At 44.1% G+C, this 20,145-nt stretch overlaps 1 long non-coding RNA gene across 1 annotated transcript; it reads left to right on the top strand.

Annotated features, from left to right (window-relative positions):
- Positions 1-9,854: 9,854 nt before the first annotated feature.
- LOC135400104 (uncharacterized) lies at positions 9,855-13,143 on the top strand. Its single transcript, XR_010424521.1, has 4 exons — positions 9,855-11,113; positions 11,251-11,345; positions 11,469-11,586; positions 12,584-13,143. It is a non-coding gene; the product is annotated as an uncharacterized LOC135400104 (long non-coding RNA).
- The last annotated feature ends 7,002 nt before the right edge of the window (positions 13,144-20,145 follow it).

Genomic DNA, 20,145 nt, shown 5'->3' on the forward strand with positions numbered 1-20,145 from the left:
TTCTGATCGGTATACAAGGTAAACCTGCGGCCCCATAGTTATTGATGAAACTTCTTCACGCCAAAGATAAGCGCAAGAGCTTCGCGTTCAATCTGAGCGTATCTCTTGTCTGTCGTTGATAAAGTTTTCGAAGCGTGAGCGATTGGCGCGTCTTTACCATTGATCTTGTGGTAAATCACAGCTCCTAAACCCACACAAGAAGCATCAGCAGCGAGGTAGAGTGATTTATGCGAATCATAGTATACCAGCGCGTCCGCGTCCAAGCCGTTGTCTTCCGTAACAAATTGTTGAGCGGCGCACATGTATCATCCAACCCAGGTATATAAACTTCCCGTAATGTTGAATCATACCTAAGAGTGCTCGTATCTCGGAAGCATTCTTTGGCTGAGGCATATTCAATATGGCAGCGACTTTTTCCTGCGAGGGACGTAAGCCATGCGCGGATACAACATGACTCAAGTATTCAACTTCGCCTTGCATGAGGGCGCACTTGGCTCCCTTGAGCACGAAACCGTACTCCGCCAATCTCTGGAACACCAAGTCTAAGTTACGTAGATGGTCTTCAGTAGTTCGGCCTGTGACAATAATGTCGTCCAGATAACAGGCGGCATGGTCGAGCCCTGCTGTAACTTGCTCCATTGTTCGCTGGAAAACCGCAGGAGCCTGAGCGGTTCCAAGGGGCATACGGTTGGACTGAAACATTGCCTTGTGGGTATTCACGACCAACATCTTTCTGGCCTCGTCATTCAAAACAATCTGCAGATATGCTTCTGATAGGTTCAGTTTAGAAAATCTTTGTCCGCCGTTTAATTCCGCAAACAATTCTTCTGGACGCGGTAGGGGATATTGATCGATGTCCAGCTGTGGATTTACTTACGCACTGAAATCCCCACACACTCGGATTGCTCCGTTTGGTCTCGGTACGACGACTATTGGTGTTGCTCAATCGGATGTCTCAACCGGTGTCAAAACTCCTCGACTGCTTTACGTAAGGCGAACGGAATCGGCCTAGGTTTGAAGAATTTGGGACATGCTCCATCTTTCAAACGCATTTGCACCTTTACTTTAGCGCACCTTCCCGGACCATTACGAAACAAATTGATGTACTTATTTAGGAGACTTTTCAAACCGTTGGATGAATAATCGAGAAGCCCAACGAAAAGATGATTTAGGTTCAGTCCTAGCTTCTGAATCCGCACTCTTCCCAAAAGATTACTATGAAGGTGTTCGATCACGACTTCTTCAAGCATGTGCTTCTGACAAGATACTTCCACTATAACTTGACCTTTAATGTCGATCTTGTGCTTGTTGAAGCCTTGAAGACTGTACTGCGGCTTGTACAGCTTCGGTTTTCCAAGCTGCGCCCATGTCTTGCGACCGATCAAAGTATGCCTTGAACCCGTGTCCACTTGCAGAAGGTAAAAAGCGATAAAAACCCAGTACAGGTGACACAAAAAGACGACACGCACACACGAAGCACTGACTGAGAAACAGATTTTTTAATGCATCAGGCACACGCTTAAGTACACCACTGCTCTCATCGACCCCAAGTGGAAGCAAGGCCAACATGCGGCAATCACAAAACCCGTTATCGCACAAACCAAGAACAAGCAAACGCCCGCCTTTCCGGAACCGTTTGCTTTGTTGTCCTTGTTTTGTGTGATAACGAGTTTTGTGATTGCAGCATATGCTGGCCTTGCTCCCACTTGGGGTCTATGAGAGCAGTGGTGTACTTAAACGTGTCTTTTCTTCTTCTTATTTTTTTAATTTTTTAATTGGGTGGTTACTCCGCGAGACAACTGAGATCATGAGCGACGCCACAGCGGTCGGTCTGTGGATTGCTTTGGCCCACCTGAGGGTTCTTTAACGTGCGGTGAAAGCTCACCACACGGCACCCTGTATTTAACGTCCTTCGCGGAAGACTGCGTGTCCTATCAACTTGTACCCCACCACGGAGTTGCTGGAGTCCTCGGCCGGGTTCGAACCCGCGATCTCGGGATCAGAAGGCGAACACGCTACCGACTGAGCCACCGAGGCCGGTGCTTAAGCGTGTGTCTGGTGCATTAACAAATATGTTTGTGAGTCAGTGCTTCGTGTGTGCGTGTCGTCTTTTTGTGTCCCCTGCACTGGGGTTCTATCGCTTTTACACTTGCAGACCCACGTTCTGACCTCGAATGCAACAACAAACAAATTGGTAGCCTTGCTCCTCATGCATAAAAACGTTCGCTACGGCCTTAACCCTGCCTTTCGATCGTCGACTTACAGGTAATTTAATACAATTAAAGCAGAAAGTTGAGATTAACGGGCACACCATAAAAGCAGCACAAGAGGCGCATACACCGGAGAGCTTCACAGGACAGCTGCTTACTTGCAACTAAAGACGTTTACTAAGACAAACGGTTTTAAAAAGGGAGGAAAGTTCATTAGAATGTGCTACGTCATACACAAGCATCCGAACTATGATGAGCTATCCCCACTGCAGTAAGGCAGCTTTTTGCTCACGTGGACTTCTATCGGAGCCTCGTAGGTACAGTATCTCTTGCGATATTAAGTCAGTTGATGAGGAACTCACACACGTGTTATACGATGCGCATTCAATTAGATATGCTTCCTGTATTTCTCTGTCCATTTGTCGATGTATTTTCGAACAAGGGGATGTACTTGCATCCTACAGTGTTATGCTAGATGACCTGCAGGTGTGCTGTTTTTTACAGCGCAGGCGTGCTCTTTAAATCTAGTATTCAGACACGCTACCAACTATACCCCACCTCGCAAGTGTAGTAGAGTGAATGTAAGTAATGAATGTAAGATATAAGTAATTAAGAGAAATATTGAATTGAATTAAAATATTGAACTGAAGTGAATGAAATTAGATTAGCGAAAGTAACGGCAAGCTACCGGAGGTAAATAAATGTATTAAAGGTAACTAACGTCAGTTAAAAGGGAATGTAGAGTAACTGAAGCAAGTAAGCGTAAATAGAGGAAATTAAGATTACTTCGGGTAACTGAAAGTATTTGAGAATAATAAAAGGTTCATTAATGGACTTACATATAGTAATTTTAATTACTATAGTAATTAATAGTTGTTATGATCTTTTTCTGTCTGCTGTCCTTTTCTTTTGTTTTTTTTTTAGTCTATGTTCATTGTTTGATGTACAGTGCCAGTGTGTTGCATACGTGCTCACTCCCTCATGTAATGGCCTAAAGGCCCCTTGATGGACCAATAAATAATAATAATAAATAATAATTGAAACTGTCAAACTGGAAGTCAAGTATAGAGGGTAAGCGGACAACCGGCAGTCAGGTTTAGACCGGAAGTTGCCAACCGAAAATTTGTTTTAGACCGGATGTGGACCCCCGTTAAATCGCCACTGAATTTTTACACCTCCCTTCACGACAATATACCTCCCATGCATTCGGGAAAATATCCAGGATATACTATGGATATTTTACTGATGCTGGTGCCTATTCAGTTCCTGGTTGGCACCTGTAGCCTCTCATAAATTCCTTCGGGTTCGGCTATCACGCATCACGAGATACACGATATTTTAATGAGGGCGTTAACTATCCATCGCAGCACAAATACAATTCTACTATGAGGCAACATTTCCCAGGTCGCGGTGAGCGGGCTGACATCTCCATATTTTCCTTCTACCATCGTCATCATCATCATTTCCCTAGGTCTGGGGCCAAACTAGAGGCATGGACGAACACCAACGACAATTATAATGAAGATGATGCGGAATGGGGAAATTCGCCACCTGAGTTGACGGGACGAAAATGACTTCCTGTCTTTTCGATGCTCACGAATCACAGTCGAAGCTTATGCGAGACAAGAACGGCATCTCCCATTATCTTTCCTGTAGACGTATCTAGCGTACATATACCCGTGTATGAAACAGAACGTTACGCTCAGTATTTAAGACACCTTTATTCGGAGTTTTTCTCGAATCCTGTGGTCGAGTCTTCTTGACTTCACCCATCGGCCCTTCAGTTACCGGCCCATCGGACGGTCTGTCTGCAATGGAAAACAAGTCGAGTATGAATATTTGTCGTCCTTCTTATTAGCGTAAAGAGCGCACTGTTTGTTGTTTCAAAACTAGCTTACATGGTCTCCACTGTAAAACGTTGGATGGCCTGTAAAGTGGCGAAGCGTCACTGATGTGTCTGATGCATTTTCTTTAACGAAGGCATTCGTCTATTCACACGCGCCTAAAGAGACTGCGAAACACTGTGTTTCTTTTGCGGGGTTTTGGGACAAATATTTCAACCACGAGTATGAACTGCGCTTACCTACACAGGCATATAGATTATATGCCTGTATGCTGATGACTGTGTCATATATAGAACCATACATAATGAACATGATCGAGCCATATTACAAAACGACTTACATTCTTTTCATCTGTGGTGTTCCGACTGGCTAATGGAAGCTAACTACTCGAAATGTAAGTCGATGACTTTCACTCGGTCATGCCAACCTTCTAACTTGAATTACGTTTTGGGAACATCAGTACTAACGCAGGTAAATAACTATAAATACCTTGGACTTCACCTAACACCAGACCTATCATGGCGCACACACATCCGTGCTATCTCATCCAGTGCAAACAAGTCCCTTGGCTACCTCAGGCGAAACATCCGTATGGCTTCACCACTTGTTAAAAAGCTTGCGTACACAACAATAGTGAGACCCAAGCTCGAATACGCATCTGTAATATGGCACCCCTGGCAGGAAACACTAAGCACTGAATTGGAGTCTATTCAAAACCGCGCCATCAGGTTTATAATGAACAGCTATAACCCGCACAGCAGTATCACAGATATGAGGCATACCCTCGAATTACCCACACTGAAACAAAGACGTATACATGGCAGCATAACATTCCTTCATAAACTTTTCCACAGCCCTCTTGACATAAAACACGACATGATATTGAAACCCTTCCGGTCTTCATCACGCATTAACAACCTGAAAAAAATCTGTCCAATTCATGCTTCTACAACCTCGTTCCAAAACTCCTTTTTACCACGAACTATTGACCTCTGGAATAACCTGCCGAACAGTATAGTGACGATCACAGATAACACACGCTTTCAACAGTCTCTGACAGAACACCTGAAAGATTAACACTGAACTAACCTGTTAGGTGTTTTCATTATCACTAGACTTACCTTGATAGTTGCAAAGTAGGCTGTACACTAATGAGATGCATCATCATCGTAGTCTTTTTTTTGTTTTTAATTTGTTATTGTTATTATTATTGTTATTGTAACATTGTAATTAGCATTACTGTGTTTTGCTTTGCCTATGTCCCTTATGTAATGCCCTCGGGCCTTTAAGGGTTAAATAAATGAAATGAAATGAAATATAGTATAGCTGTTACTAGATGGATGTTTGCTGTACGATATTTTGTGCCCATTAATTTGTGATAGAGGCGGTATTATCTCAATTAAACAGTAGTTTTATTTAAGCTAATTAGTCGTAGTTTTATTTAAGAACACAACTGCTAATACAGTAGCATTTTAATCAATAGGGAGAGAATTAAGGTAGCGTATAGTTTGCTCCTGAGACAACAACATGTACGCATCCACACCCAAAAAGTCGTTTCGCCGCTTGTGATGGCTTCGCAATCTCAGTAGTTTTCATGCTTCATGCTTTATGCTAATATAATGTTTCGCTAGTTTCGAGCAAAAGAAATAAACGTATAACTAATGTACCAGTATAATGCTTCAGATGTTCGGCCCTGGTGTCTTAATTTTCGACACTGACTTCATCTGCGAATGACATATTGTTTCTTCGTGTAGCTCGATGTAAGACCAACAAATTGCATTCGATGCGATTGTCATTCGCTGGGAATGCCATTCGGTTTGCCGTGTGACAGGGGTATTGCCGTATTATCCCCAATAAAATACCCACTTAAAAAAAGAAACCCGCATTGGGTGTGTTGCCTTCGCACCAGGACCCATCAAACATATTGCATACATTGATGATTTTGCCTGGATATTTAGAAGATTTCCAGTGCGTAGCACACATGCATATTGCGGCAGTTTTAGTGCATATGCTTATCCGCGCTCTACTGATCAGATAACTTACCGTTTCGGGCCAGCAATGGTTAAAGCACTGTAGCACAGTGTCAAATAGGTTGGTGTCATTACTGGCAAGTGAAAGGTCAAGCATGTCTATCTCTTGGCACTCTCCGTCCCGAAACGTCCACTTGGTTCCCGCAGCATCTCCACGATAAGGCTCCGTAGGTGGTAGGTTGCAACGGGCTGCATGGAGAGAAGACGCACAAACATACACTTATCGCTTTCTCGGTGGTAGCAATTTCATCGACTCTAGCTAAAAATGAGACGACGTCGAAGGCCCGTGCGCAACTAGATTTTTATTTATTTATAATACTTCTGGCGCAAGCGCCATAGAAGGAGGGACATACAAATACAACACTAAACTACATCTCTAAATTACAAAAAACAACCGAGGGCTGTGCACTGCCCATATACTAAATAGGTAGCAAGAGGAAATAAATGCACTGAAAATAAAATGAATACAAGACGAAAGGATGGACATAATCATGGCTCCCGAAGGAGCCATGATAGATACGTGAGGAAACAAAGATGAAAAGCTAATCGCGTTTTTCTCTCTTGTGTGCCCAGTTATTTGCAAGTTATTTTTCTTAATTTTAACTACGTCAATTTCTCTGTTTTATCGCTGCAAGGTAAGCAACATTTCAATGTGCACAAGTGCACAATCGTATCAAAATCCGAATCTTCTTTTACATGATAACGCGTGAGTGGGCATGGCCGTATATAGGTAATGACGGTGATGGACAGAGTCCCCAAAATTGTACTTAAAGTAAGGTACACAGTGCCTATTGTCGATGGTACTTGAAGTGCAGTACAAAGCATCATATTTTAAATACACTTCAAGTAAAGTACGAAACTAGTGGGAATTGTACTTTAAAATACCAGCCAAGTACACTGCAACTGACAGTATTCTATAGGCAAGTTGATACATCTTGAAGAGGAAAAACTTACAATGTGTGTTGCGAATTTGTGCTTGCGAATGTGTAGCTTACATGCAAGCACAGCATCATCATCCCATTGATGTGTGTGTGTGTGTGTGTGCGCGCGCGCGCGTGCGTGCGTGCGCGTTACATGCAGGAACTTTTTGCAAATGCTAGCTCTGAAGCACGAGTGGTTACGCTTGCCCACGAGTATGAACTGCAACAGCTGGCATAATTTCCGTTTACAGCTGCTCAGGCAACCAGCTGTACTAGTGGAAGATATTCTTTGGCTCCAGTGATGTAGGAGAAGCCCTTGATTTGGAAGGAAACATCAAGATCTATTGCAGTCTCTGAGAGACTAAATTCGCAGTCGTAAACTCGCGTGTCGTTTCCCGCTGTCTTCGTTGTTTTCGTTCAAGGTGCTACTGTGATAGTATCTCCTTCCTTCTCGTTTCTTGCTCGTATCCGCACACTGACACTGGCGTTTTTCCTTTGACATGAGCCATCTAATGCACACGCATTAAGATATAATGCATGCGTGATGCCTTATATCATTAAGATATAATGCATTAAGATGTAATGCATCATATACACAGCGGTAACATGTGCACAACATCAACGACAGCCCAATAACAACATACTAACACCGGTCACAATCACAACATCACACGTCGACAGTCCACAAAACCTAGTATATCAGCGGTTTCCAAAGTACACTGCGCAAAAAAAAAAAAAAAAAAAAATGACATGCGCGGTCAGCTTTTACTGGAGGGCCAGAGACGTAACACCTTTACAATGGCAAAAGGACTACCGTCCATTCGGTCGAGAGCGGCCTCCAATGATAAACGTTGGGAAGCATATCCCTTTCAAATGATAAGGATGTGCTCTGCGTCCTCCGCGACGGCGCTTAAGCAGTTCGCAGAGCTGACCCTCCCAGTTTTGTGAAGTGAGTTGAATTTTGGTTTGAGTGTTTAAGGCGGGTTCACTTCTTAAAAAGTCTATGGTGGATTTTTGTAGGCAGGGTTCTCGTAAACCTCGCTAAATTTCTACGCAAAACAGGTAAAGGCGCGTTCCCCTCCAGTTTATCCAGAGAATTACATATTTTTGAAGGCCTGACGTGATCCACAAATTTTTGGCGAATTAAAGTTTGTCAAATTTCAACGCGTAGGAGTATATAAGAGATGCAACAAAATCGCTTCTCTCGGCGCGCCCGCCCACGCTATTTGTGCTAAAATGATGTCATTCCCTACAGTATACAGTAACAGTCGGGGAATTGATTGCAATCAACAAATTCGACAAGCTTACTGCAGTTTTTCATATCCCTGAGAATGAAAATAATGGCTTTGTCATTTGCTATCATGTTCTGCACACTGACGCCGAATACATTACTTCCTTAAAACGCGGGAGGAAAGCAAAGAGAAGAAAACGATTTTGGGACGGTGCAGCCAACTCCCTCCAGAAGCGAACTTTAACTAGACCGCATGAGTCCGCATATTTAAAACAAGCTATGGGAATATTCATATCGGGCAACCCTATAAGTTGAGGACCGTCGCCAACCCTCCTTTGAGCGCTGTTTCGTCTTCGATATGAACTGATAGTTTTTGCAAGGACACTAGGTGATTTGCGCAGTCGCAGCTACTCTCTCAGAAGGGCAACAAGTCAAGGGCTATCACGGCAAGGGCTATCACACAAAACTTTATACACGGAAATGGCTGCATCGCGTTCATTCCTTCACCTTTCAGTCCAGGTCGAGGAAGGTAGCAATATGGCGAAGGTAAACATTGCTCCTGTAGCGGGCCGCGGACAACGACGAAGATGGCCACGCGCCTGGAGCACCAGCCTCAGTTTATACTCAGTTCCACCGGCGCCGGCTAACGGCCATTACTCTGAGGTGGAAGAAGAAGTAGTTCCACCTGCGCGGCCATGGAGTTACTTGGGTCTGACCTGGCTTTAGTTCCTACCATTACTGCACAGACATAGACATAGAGAAACATCGTTTGTCCCTTTTGTCCTGGCCAATCTCCCTTAGTGGCTCACGGCCATCATGTCCTTGGAAGAAGAAGAAGATAGGACACCGTCATCGCCTCTCCGTGGCATACCATCATCGCCGGTCGGGACTCGTGTAGAGGAACTCCACCTCATCTAATCTCCCAGCACCGTGTGTCGGAGATTTTGGCGCACGTCAAGAGAACCCCAGATGGAAGAAATTATTCGCGGTTCTACCATGCTGCACGTGAAGCATGTCGCCACAGAAGAAGACTGACAAACCTTAAGTGTAAGTCTTCTCTAATTACCTTCACGTTCCTGCGTGCTATGAAGATAGCACGAGGAGTTGAGTATGGTCAAATGCAGAGCTACTGGTTGTCATAGTGGCGGTTTCCTCTCTTTTTACAGATCCGGGAAGACAAATAAAATGATTCATTCCTCCTCTAGCTCAACGTGTTTCACTAGATTACTGCCTAAGCTAACTAGCTTAACGAGCGCTTTCTTTCTTTCTTCCAAGGACAGCCTCGTCGTAGAATGTATCTTTATCTATATCTGCTATCTTCTTTTATAAAGCACTACAGAAGACATGTACTCACGGCTCTTCGTCTTATACTGCCCCTGTACGAGGACGGCGCTGACAAGGAGCAGAAAAGCGAAGAGAAAGATCTGTGCTTGCATGGCCTAGACGACTGGATACCTTCGATGAAGAACGGTGATACTGACCGGTTGTCCACCGGGTTTTATACGGCGGACCACGGCGGAAACGTTAAACGTATGGGAGCGAAAAGTTCTGCTAATCAGAATGCAGTACAATTGTGTCTTAATTGTTTTTCCCCGAACTCTACGCGTGAGGATGTCAAATTAATCTGAAATTAACATACTTCGTTTCCTTTGAACAACGAATTTCGTAATTCTGATGGAAAATGAGACCATTGTTTTGTTTTGAATTGATGAGTTCATTGACGCTCCAGTGCTTGACGTCTACCAGCAGTATATCAACGTTGCGCGTAATAACAGGTCACTGGATTTATTACATCGCACAATTCCTGAGGCCTATCAAGAAGTTATTAGCCGAAAATGTCGATCATTCTGTCAGGTGAACTATTAAGTTGAGCTCTACGTGGACTAATTACCCTTTGTCTGGTCGTCACTTCACTAATTAATATCACTATTTATCTAATTGGAGGCTTTTAAACAAATTATCCGGACAAAAGCGTTTGATATGAAGTTCAGGAGAAGTACAAATGATTGACAGCAAGGCTGACACCAACTGCAGTTGAAGCCAACCTTTACTGTTTTCATCCTGTTTCAAATATCGGAGTCTTGTATTAAACACACAAAACTGACTTAGGCTCCACCTGAACGCCGTGAAACCGCGGAATCGATGCGTTAAAGGTCAGATATGCCGATTTTGAAGTGCCGCAGAACTGAGCGATACTCGCGCTGTGTGTTCATTACCGAACACTGAATATGTGTGCGAAATATCTTGCTCCAACTGTTCGTAGTTTTTTAGAAAACAGTTTTTTTAGTTCCCACGCCCGGTCGTCAGACCGTCGGCAAACCCTGCGCACGGGCGCACCGACGTCACTGCTCTCGGTTTATCTGTCTTTGGCTTGGCATGGACTCTTGGCTTGGCTGCTTGGCTTCTTTCGTTTCCTCCTCTGTGGATCGTACATAAGCGAACAGCTGTTACGTTGTTGCTAAGCCGGAAACAAAGCATGTGAATGTTTTTTTTTGGCACAGCGTCGTTGGGAAAGTGCACTTCCTTGTTCTGACCTTGCCTTTTATGGGCTGGAGCGATATGAATCGTAAATATGCCACGGCGAAGTTGTCGAAGATGCGAGAGTGCTACGCTGTTAGAACAATTCATCGGTGCATTCAAGTGTTACCTATTATAAGCTGCCAAAAGACCAAGCAGTGCGAAGCTCTTGGCTGACAGTGGTGCCTGCTAATTTCCACTGCAAGGATTTCGTCCACGAATGTTATCATAGGTTACGCGCGACTCCAGAGGCAATTTGGAATCTCGGCACGAAATCGTCTGATGAAAATCTGAGGTGCCCGACGCATAACATTTTGAACGTGCCACGGAGGATCAAGGCAAAAAACGAGAGCAAAAAATGGTAAGTCGAGGTTCATATATAAGAAATAGCAAGCGTAATGAATCGATTGTGCAGCTGTCCTACTGCGCTTACTCTGATATAACCACGATTAACAACACAATAGTACTATTGATAATCTAACTTCTGAATTATCACAGGTGCACGCTGAAGGCGGAAATGAAGCATGATCTGGCTTGCATCTGGTAATGAAGAAATTGCTGACACGTTAGTTGCAGTCCACCTCCACCAACAGGTATGACAATGTGATGTTATAATTTGAGTATTCATCTATGTTCAACTTTTCATGTGCACTCGCATGCAGACATTTTGACACCACTTTTAAATCTGCCCTCAAAGTTACAACCTGTGCTTCCAGGGTGGAAAACAAAGATCGCCATTCCGATTAGCTGCTATCTCCCAGTTCAAGCACTTTTGTGTCTGGACACTGATTCCTGTGGATGGGGTGTTACAAGCTTTACTGTCTGATATAGAAGGTACGTTACATTAGTTCAGTTAATTTGTCTTTTGCACATTTTTGTTACTGTTAGTTGGATTACTGTTGGACATACAATCCTTTGACACACCGAAGCTGATGTCGCCTCTGATAACATTTTAGAATTTTCAGTGTCATGAACGTCCATTGAGGAAGGTGCCTTTACTATCTGTGAATCTTCAACTGAAGAATAGCCCAGAATTCATGTTAACATTGTCTACTCTTATTAATTCACTGTCTGTTTTCTGAGAGCTAAGAAAAATGGAAGCTATTTATTTGTCACAACTTCACACTGGATGCTGGTGTGGTACTGGCTTGACATGTAAGCTAAAATACCTGGATTCTACAATAATTATGTTCAACTTGGTGCATTACCGTGGGCAATGCCACATTCACTACATTTTTAGTGGGTCCGGTGCACAAATACTGTGTGCATACTGAATACATACATACTGTTCGATAGGCAAAAATACCTGAGCAGTGCTGTGTAGTCTTTTTACCCAAAGTCCATACTCTTACTGCAAAGTCACAGTACGTAGAACAGCAATGTGCAGGTATGCTGCGATAGAGATTCACAACAGAAAGAAGACTGTTGAGAGCATCTAAATTTTAATGAGACGAGACTTTCGTGCACAAGGCTGCTCTTGTCAATGTCTGACATGAAGTTACAAAATCCCAGAATACATAAAACATGTTGTAATGTAGAGAGCGAGGGGTGGTACAGACTTAAAGATAATTATATAATCATATATAATAAAATAAAAAGGGGGTACGACTGCCCCCTCAACTCAACTCGACAACTCAATAACTCTACTTATTCTCTACCTTACAACATGTCATATATTCTGGAATTTTGTAACTTGATGTTAGACATCAAGAAGTACAGCCTTCTGTGCAAAAGTATTCTTTCTGTTGTGCATAATCATTATGCAGTAAATGCGACTATCCATTTCTTGTCATTAAATGCTTTTCCTTTCTTTCTTTCTTTTTTTCTGCAGTGATGAGCATCCATAAGGACACATGCCAGAAAGGGAGTCTCTTTGGGATGACAAACCCTCATCACCTCGTGAGGATACAATGGTTGACGAATGGTTCTCAAGCACATCGAAACTTCCAACAAATAATTCATGAAAAAGCCAGTCAGTGCTAGCACCAGGAATTGAACGTGGGCCATCCTGCTAGCAGTCAGAGATGTTCAGTGGTGTAGCCACGAGGGGGCTAGGGGGTCTCGAGCCCCCCCTACCTGCCACGGACCGACCCACACAAATCGTGCAAATCCGAGAACATAATATATGGGGGGGGACCAGTGTGACTATCGCGAAAGTTCTTGCAGTTCATGGCGTCTATCTAAGAAGCATTCTTGAATGGTTTTCAAAGTATGAGCTTTTCAAAATACTTCCAATCTCGTGACACCACTTCATTGGTCATGACAGCCTATACATGTAATCGTACTGTGAACGTCTAAATCAACTATTTTCGTTCCCTTTTTTAATCCTCAGTTTGAAGTGTGCACAAGTATGTGTGTGTTGTCGACACAGGATCAGCGGGGGGGGGGGGGGGGGGGAGTTTTCGTATCGAGCCCCCCCCCTACCTTTGAGGTCGGGCTACGCCACCGGCGATGTTACATTTCAGGCGCTCATTGACTTTTGGTGAATTACTTGTTGACTTTGTCCCAAGGTGGAGCTCGCTACAGCTCATTTGCTATCTGTTAATGTTGTGGCGTGTGTTGCGTTTTTTTCTTTGTGTGTTCCAGACTCAGAACAGTTAATTTGGATCAGGTCAGGTACGTTTCATTTAGACATGGCAAACATAAAGTGGTGTTTCTCAACACAACTTAGCAGTGGTCTTCATGCATTACTGATACAGGCGTGAATAGAAACCTAGCCAGAGCAGCTGATACACAGAGAGAACATAGCCCGTGTGTGTTTGTCTTTTCCACCGCAGCCCTTGGGTTTCCTCCCTGATGGCTACACATGTCAGGGATAGGTTTCAGAACCGGTAGTTCCCGCCAAGTGTGAATTGCTTTTCAGGGGATCATCACACTGGCAGATGAAACATATGGTTTAAATTATTTGCAGGACAGGAATTGCGCAGCTTCACACAAATACTACTACTATGACGTAAGAGTGGTTTAAAATCTATATTTTTTGTGTTCCTGACATTATCGCACAAGATGTAGTATCCACTATGATCCTTTATGTGGGGGGTATGTACAGTGCAATCAACAGATGCTATTTACAAATCTGTGTTTTCTACTGTGTTGAAATGGGGTAGTTTGTATCTGAGAGCCATAGTGAAACACAGGCCCTCGAGAAACATGGCAACACATTGCAGGGACTCTGGATGCTGCCTAAATTTCCAGAACACACAGCTCAAGGCAGCGGTTAAATAACAAGTGGTTAGAGAAATCAAAGATAGTTGCATCCGTAAGCAGTCCACTGTTGGATTTGCTTCTGTCAGAGATACGTTATCTCAAAGGGAATGCACGGACACACTCAGAATGATACTAGGGCTGCCTGTGAAATAGAATGAGGAGAGGGGAAGATATATAACCTTTTTCTTGTCTGTTATTCTATTGGTTAAATTTGATTTTCTTAGCAGCGTATGTGTGTATATTCCAGAGTCTGCTAATAAATATATCAGTTTAGAGCTAGCAGTCGCATTGTAGATGTCTCATCCTGTCCTTGGTTGCTTGTGATTCACTATGGCCATGCTTGCTAATGCAAAAACAGAAAACAAAAAAAGACAATAGAAAAACACGGAAAGAGCGACCTAAAAAGCTGCCTGTTCTAGTGCTCACATGGAGGCAATGCAATGAGGTAACATGTTCCATTCATGAATTGTGCATAGTAGTACATATCACAACGGCAACCGATTAATCAGATTTTTCTTAAGTACTTTGTTTTTTTTTTAGCTTTGTTTGCACAGTCTATTATTGGAGCTTTATGTGATTCCCCTCTTCAGATACTTTAAGATTGCTGATGCTGTGCAGTTTGTTAATTTTGAAACTGTACTGTGCTGAGGTACAAAAACAGAATTGTCATATCTGCATTTGAGCACATTGGAATAATTTGTAAGTACTTTACTTGTTGACATTAATATTTGCACCAGGTCACAACATTGTTGATTTATGGAAAATGTAAATAAATATATTTATTTGCTTGCCAAACAATGCACAAATGTCTTCTTTTCTAGTGAGATATTCCCTGTTCACCAGACATAAATGTGGAAAAGTTAAAGGGGCACAATGATGGTAGAGTCTAGCGTTGCTTTTTGCCACTTCACATATATGCACTGTTATTCGTGTGCACATGTAGGAATAGGAAGGTAGAGGATGCGCATAAAACATTTTGTATGCAGCCACACATATGGTTCAGAAGATTAATTAGATGATGTCCAAGCATATATAATTGTGCTTCATGTGCAATGGGTATGCTAACGGATTGCTTCCATGAAGCCTTTTTATTTATTTTTTATAAATTCTTTCTATAAATGTTATTTTTGATTTTATATAAATTTCATATTACATATTGTATACTTATATTTTTATAAATTTTATACTAAAAACTCAAGTTACACGGCCCCTGTAAGAGTGCCCTTTGCAAATGGTTTGATAACGTGTCTCGAACTGTAAAGGTAAGAGGCAATCGAGAATGCTGCAGACAAGGTTGCAACTTACATATTGCTTATCACGTCCTACATACAAAGTGCTTTGTACAATAATTCCTGAGCACGGAATTAATCCCGAGGCTGGCCAGTGATGTCACCCACGACGACAAGTCACATAACTGCCTTTAATACTTTTACACCCCATGGGCTGAGTTGTGAATTGAAAGAGCACTCTACAGAAGGATACGGTGCACCTGATTTCTAGGATCTATGCTATGCCGTAACTCTTCAGACACCACATTTCTAAGTGGCAATATGTGCTCTGGTACTTCTTTTGCGTCTGCATAGTGTGCAACGACATGGCTACTGGAGGTTCCGTGTGCATGTTTTTGTGCGACGGTGTTCATTACAAACAATATCCAGATGTTAGACATAAAATGCAGTAGCTTGTAGCGTACCACACAACGCAGCGTGACATGGGAGTGCGTGATTCAAAGAAAGCTTCTGGAAAATACACAGAATCTCACAAAAAGTTTAAAATGTGATTTGTATTTCGTTTTACGTCTTTCGTCGTTACATACCATCGTCGACGCTGTTGCACATTGATAAATCGTACGTAAAACTTGTCCCATAGCAGTATGCGGTTTCTCAAATACATAGCAAAATTTTCCTGCAGTAATAAAACGCTGTCGGCACGTTCTTCGGCTGTTCTTGCTGACACGGCTGTCGAAACGTCAGCCTCTACAATGGGCAAGTGCTGTAAAGGGGCTAACGCAGACGCGACTTGATACAAATTGTACGTGCTCACAAAACACAAACGACGAATTCCAGTCACAACATCGCACAGAGGTTGGTTCGCGAATGAGTTCGCAGCTGCTGCACTGTTTACTTATCGCGGAACGGTGGAACCCGGCTGTCCGCCATCTTCAAGCACAGATACGTGAAGCCGCGAGAAGCCGTAGCTGAAATCCACTGACAAGTACGAAGGCGCGTACACGTCACAATGCCCGTTCGGGCGCATTTACGTCATAAAAATGGCTGCGCCCATGTGTGTTTCGGAATGAATTACCTATTTTTTTGACATGGTACTGTACCGAACTGAGAGAATGAAGGTGTATTTTGGGGAGAGCTGGATGTGGGCTTTCAGAATATCACAACCGTTTCGACTATTTGGGATATCGGCATAGCTGACCTTTAAATCAAAACAGAAAAATGAAATGCAAAAAATAACAAACTCGCGCATTTTTAGTTTGTGCGTATACTAGCTTTACACATTCGTCTGGTAGAGGTAGCGCTTATACTAAGCCTTACCAATGCTGTCGTACAAGCTCAGGCCACTGCAAATAGAAATTTCTGTTGCAAAGATATCGTGGTTACCATAAAAAGTTGTTAGTCATCTCTTGTTTTATTTAATTAAGGTTGTAATGTTGACTTAAGCATCAGCCGCATGGCCCGAAAACCATCCGAATTCTTTCCGAAGCGAATTTGGGAGATAACTTTTTTGGAGAACAGAATTCCGGGTCCGTTGCGGCCATATATCGCCAATCCAGATTTCTCCTCTGAAATGGGAAATCACTTGAACCTAAAAAGTAGCATCCAATGGCTAGTCAGCCGAAAGGAGAACCAGCAACAATACCAGCAACTTCAAGCCCTATGAATTATTCTATTACTATTATTGTTGTTGTTGTTGTTGTTCTGTTCCACTCTTCTTCTCATCCACAGCTGATAGAGTCGCATAATGCGAGCAGAGAATAAATATTTCCTACATCTATTTGTGCTAATTCTGAAGGAGCAGTAGCAAACCTGATGGGCCTTAAAGCGGTCGATACCCGACAGTTGACAACATGATCCAATACAAAAGGAAGCGTGCTGCAGCCAAACGCACAAGGGAGGAGGCCAAGCACAACTCGTGGAAGGAGTTTGTGGGTACATTGAACTCGCGAACTCCAGCCAAGGTTGTGTGGGACCGTATCAATAAGATCTCCGGGAAATACAAAGGGTTTACAGTGCCTTGTCTTTCGCAGAATGGCGTTCCCTGTACGTCCTTGGAGGAACAGGCTAACGTACTTGGCGGACACTTTGAACACGTGTCTAGCTCCTCGCATTACAGCCAGCGTTTCCTGTCACACAAAACCGCTGCTGAAAAACGCATCATTAAACAACCTAAACAAGATACAGCACCTTACAATGTACCCTTCAACGCACATGAACTTCAGAGAGCCCTACAGGCAAGAAAGAACACTGCACCTGGCCCTGACGGCATACACTATGACATGTTGCGGCATTTAACACCCCAGTCGCAACAAATCTTACTCCACTTTTTTAACCGTGTGTGGAGAGAAGGAACTCTTCCGTTGTCCTGGAAGCTAGCCGAAGTGGTTCCGGTTCTCAAGCCAGGGAAAGACCCGTCTGCTGCTATTAGTTATCGCCCCATCGCATTAACCAGCTGCCTTGGGAAGACTTTCGAGCGCATGGTAAATGCAAGGCTCGTATATGTTTTGGAAGAGGCAGGCATCTTTGACAAACACCAAAGCGGTTTTCGTTCCGGCCGGAGCACCCAGGACAACCTACTCCACCTAGAATCACAAATCAGAGAGGCTTTTGTTCGAGGGCAGTTCTGCGTATCCGTGTTTTTTGATCTCGAAAAGGCGTACGATACCACATGGCGCTTCGGGATTCTGCAAGATCTACACGCATGTGGTATCACAGGGTGCATGTACAGGTGCATCGATAATTTCCTCAGAGATAGAAAGTTTCGTGTCAGTCTGGGCTCAACTTTATCTAACGTCTTTGTACAAGAGAACGGGGTTCCACAGGGGTCTGTGCTGAGCGTTACCCTATTCGTTGTGAAAATGAACTCGATAGCCAGAGCCATCCCACCTGGCGTCCAGTACTCCCTGTACGTAGACGATGTCCAGGTTTCCTACTCGGCATCAAATCTTTCAACAGCTGAGAGGCAGGTGCAGCTCACGATCAACCGTCTATCTAAGTGGGCTGATGAAAACGGCTTCAGGTTTTCCGCGCAAAAGACAGCGTGTGTTGTCTTTACTAGGAAGCGAGGCACATTTGCTGAGCCCTCGCTGCTCCTCGGTGGCAACACACTACCAGTTTCTGATGAGCAAAAATTTCTGGGGGTGGTGTTTGACAAGAAGCTATCTTTTGTGCCACACATAAACTATATAAAACAGAAGTGCCTGAAATCCTCCAACATACTCAAAGTTTTATCCCATCGATCGTGGGGAGCCGACAAAGTCACACTGTTGCGGGTCTATGACTCGGTTGTGCGATCAGTAATTGAGTACGGGAGTGTCGTGTATGGCTCGGCGCGGCCTTCGGCATTGAAGGTGTTGGACCCCATCCACCACGAAGGCATCCGACTCGCCACCGGTGCCTTCCGGACGTCCCCTGTGAAGAGTTTGTATGTTGAGGGCAATGAATGGTCGCTCGAGAGACGGAGACAATTTGAACATGTGAAGGCTGCGCTAAGGTACAGATGCCAGGGCGATGACCCAGTTGTACACTCTAGTGTGAACCCCGCTCTGGAGCGACTCTTCCTTGCAAAGCCCTCTGTTGTACCCTCGTTCCCGCTTCGTGTGGAGGCGGCGAGTTCCCGTGTGGGATTCAGCCCCTCTGGCGTTCCCTTGCAGCAGGCAGTCCTCGATGCTGCGGCTTGGCAGAGACATCTAATACAATCCAATTTAAAAATGACACAGTTTGACAAACAATCCACTGCACACACTGTCATTCTCCAGGAATTCCTGGAGATTCACCATAACTTCGGGAACCACCATGCAATCTACACTGATGGGACTAAAGTAAGCAATGGTGTGGCGGCCGTTGCCCTTGAAGGTGATTCTATTATGACGGCACGCCTGAACACGAACGCCACAGTTTTCACCGCAGAGCTTTACGCGATTCTCCTGGCTCTGCGGCACATTCAACAAAACGACCTTCAAAATTCAGTGATTTATTCCGATTCGCTAAGCTCTGTGCGTGCGCTGCTTTCATGCTATGACAGCAAGAATCACCTCGTCAAGCGAGTACGAGCGCTTGCGACCCAACTTTGTTCCCGAGGCTTTTCAATCTGTCTCTGCTGGGTCCCCAGCCACACTGGGATCCCGGGGAATGAACGAGCCGACCGTGAGGCTCGGCGAGCGTTGGCACAAGAGGAGTCAGCTCTAGGACTACCCTACCAAGACATCCTGCCAGTGTTAAAGAGAGCTGTCTGCACACAGTGGCAGCAGGAGTGGGACATGGAAGAAAATAACAAGCTACACCTCACACAGCCACACGTTTCTCCCCCGCATCGGACTGAACACATCAACAGATCATCCGAAGTTCTTTACGCGAGATTGAGGATTGGACACACATGGCTCACGCATCACCACCTACTCAGAGGTCAGGATCCGCCAGCTTGTGCGCACTGCGGTGACAGCTTGACTGTCTTGCACGTACTGGCATCCTGCCCTCACTTCGAACACCAACGCCAACAGTATTTCACCGCATTCTACAGATACCATGTCCCACTCCACCCAGCCCCTCTTGTGCCGTTTGATAACGTAATCAAATTTTTGACCACGTGTGGGTTTCTTAGTCAGATGTAGATGATAAGCATTGCTCCGCTTTTATCCATTATCACCGAACTCCTCATGTAAATATCTCATTTTCACACTTGTAGATAGCTTTTAACTGCCATGCTCGCTTGCTATCGTCATCCCCCTCCCTCTTATCCTGGTCAATCAATCATCGCTCATACCTGTAGATAGGTTTTAACTACCACACTCTCTCTCACATCATCTTTCCCATAATCGTCTCCGACACACTCAGCATAGTTTTGGCGCTCTATGGCCTTTGTTGCCTTTGTGCCACTAAACACATAATCAATCAATCAATCAATCAAAGCGGTCGCCGGACTGGATGTTGCAGTCATTCCGTCATCGTATCTGCACAA

The sequence above is a fragment of the Ornithodoros turicata genome, chromosome 7, assembly GCF_037126465.1.
Source record: "Ornithodoros turicata isolate Travis chromosome 7, ASM3712646v1, whole genome shotgun sequence".
Classification (NCBI taxonomy): domain Eukaryota; kingdom Metazoa; phylum Arthropoda; class Arachnida; order Ixodida; family Argasidae; genus Ornithodoros; species Ornithodoros turicata.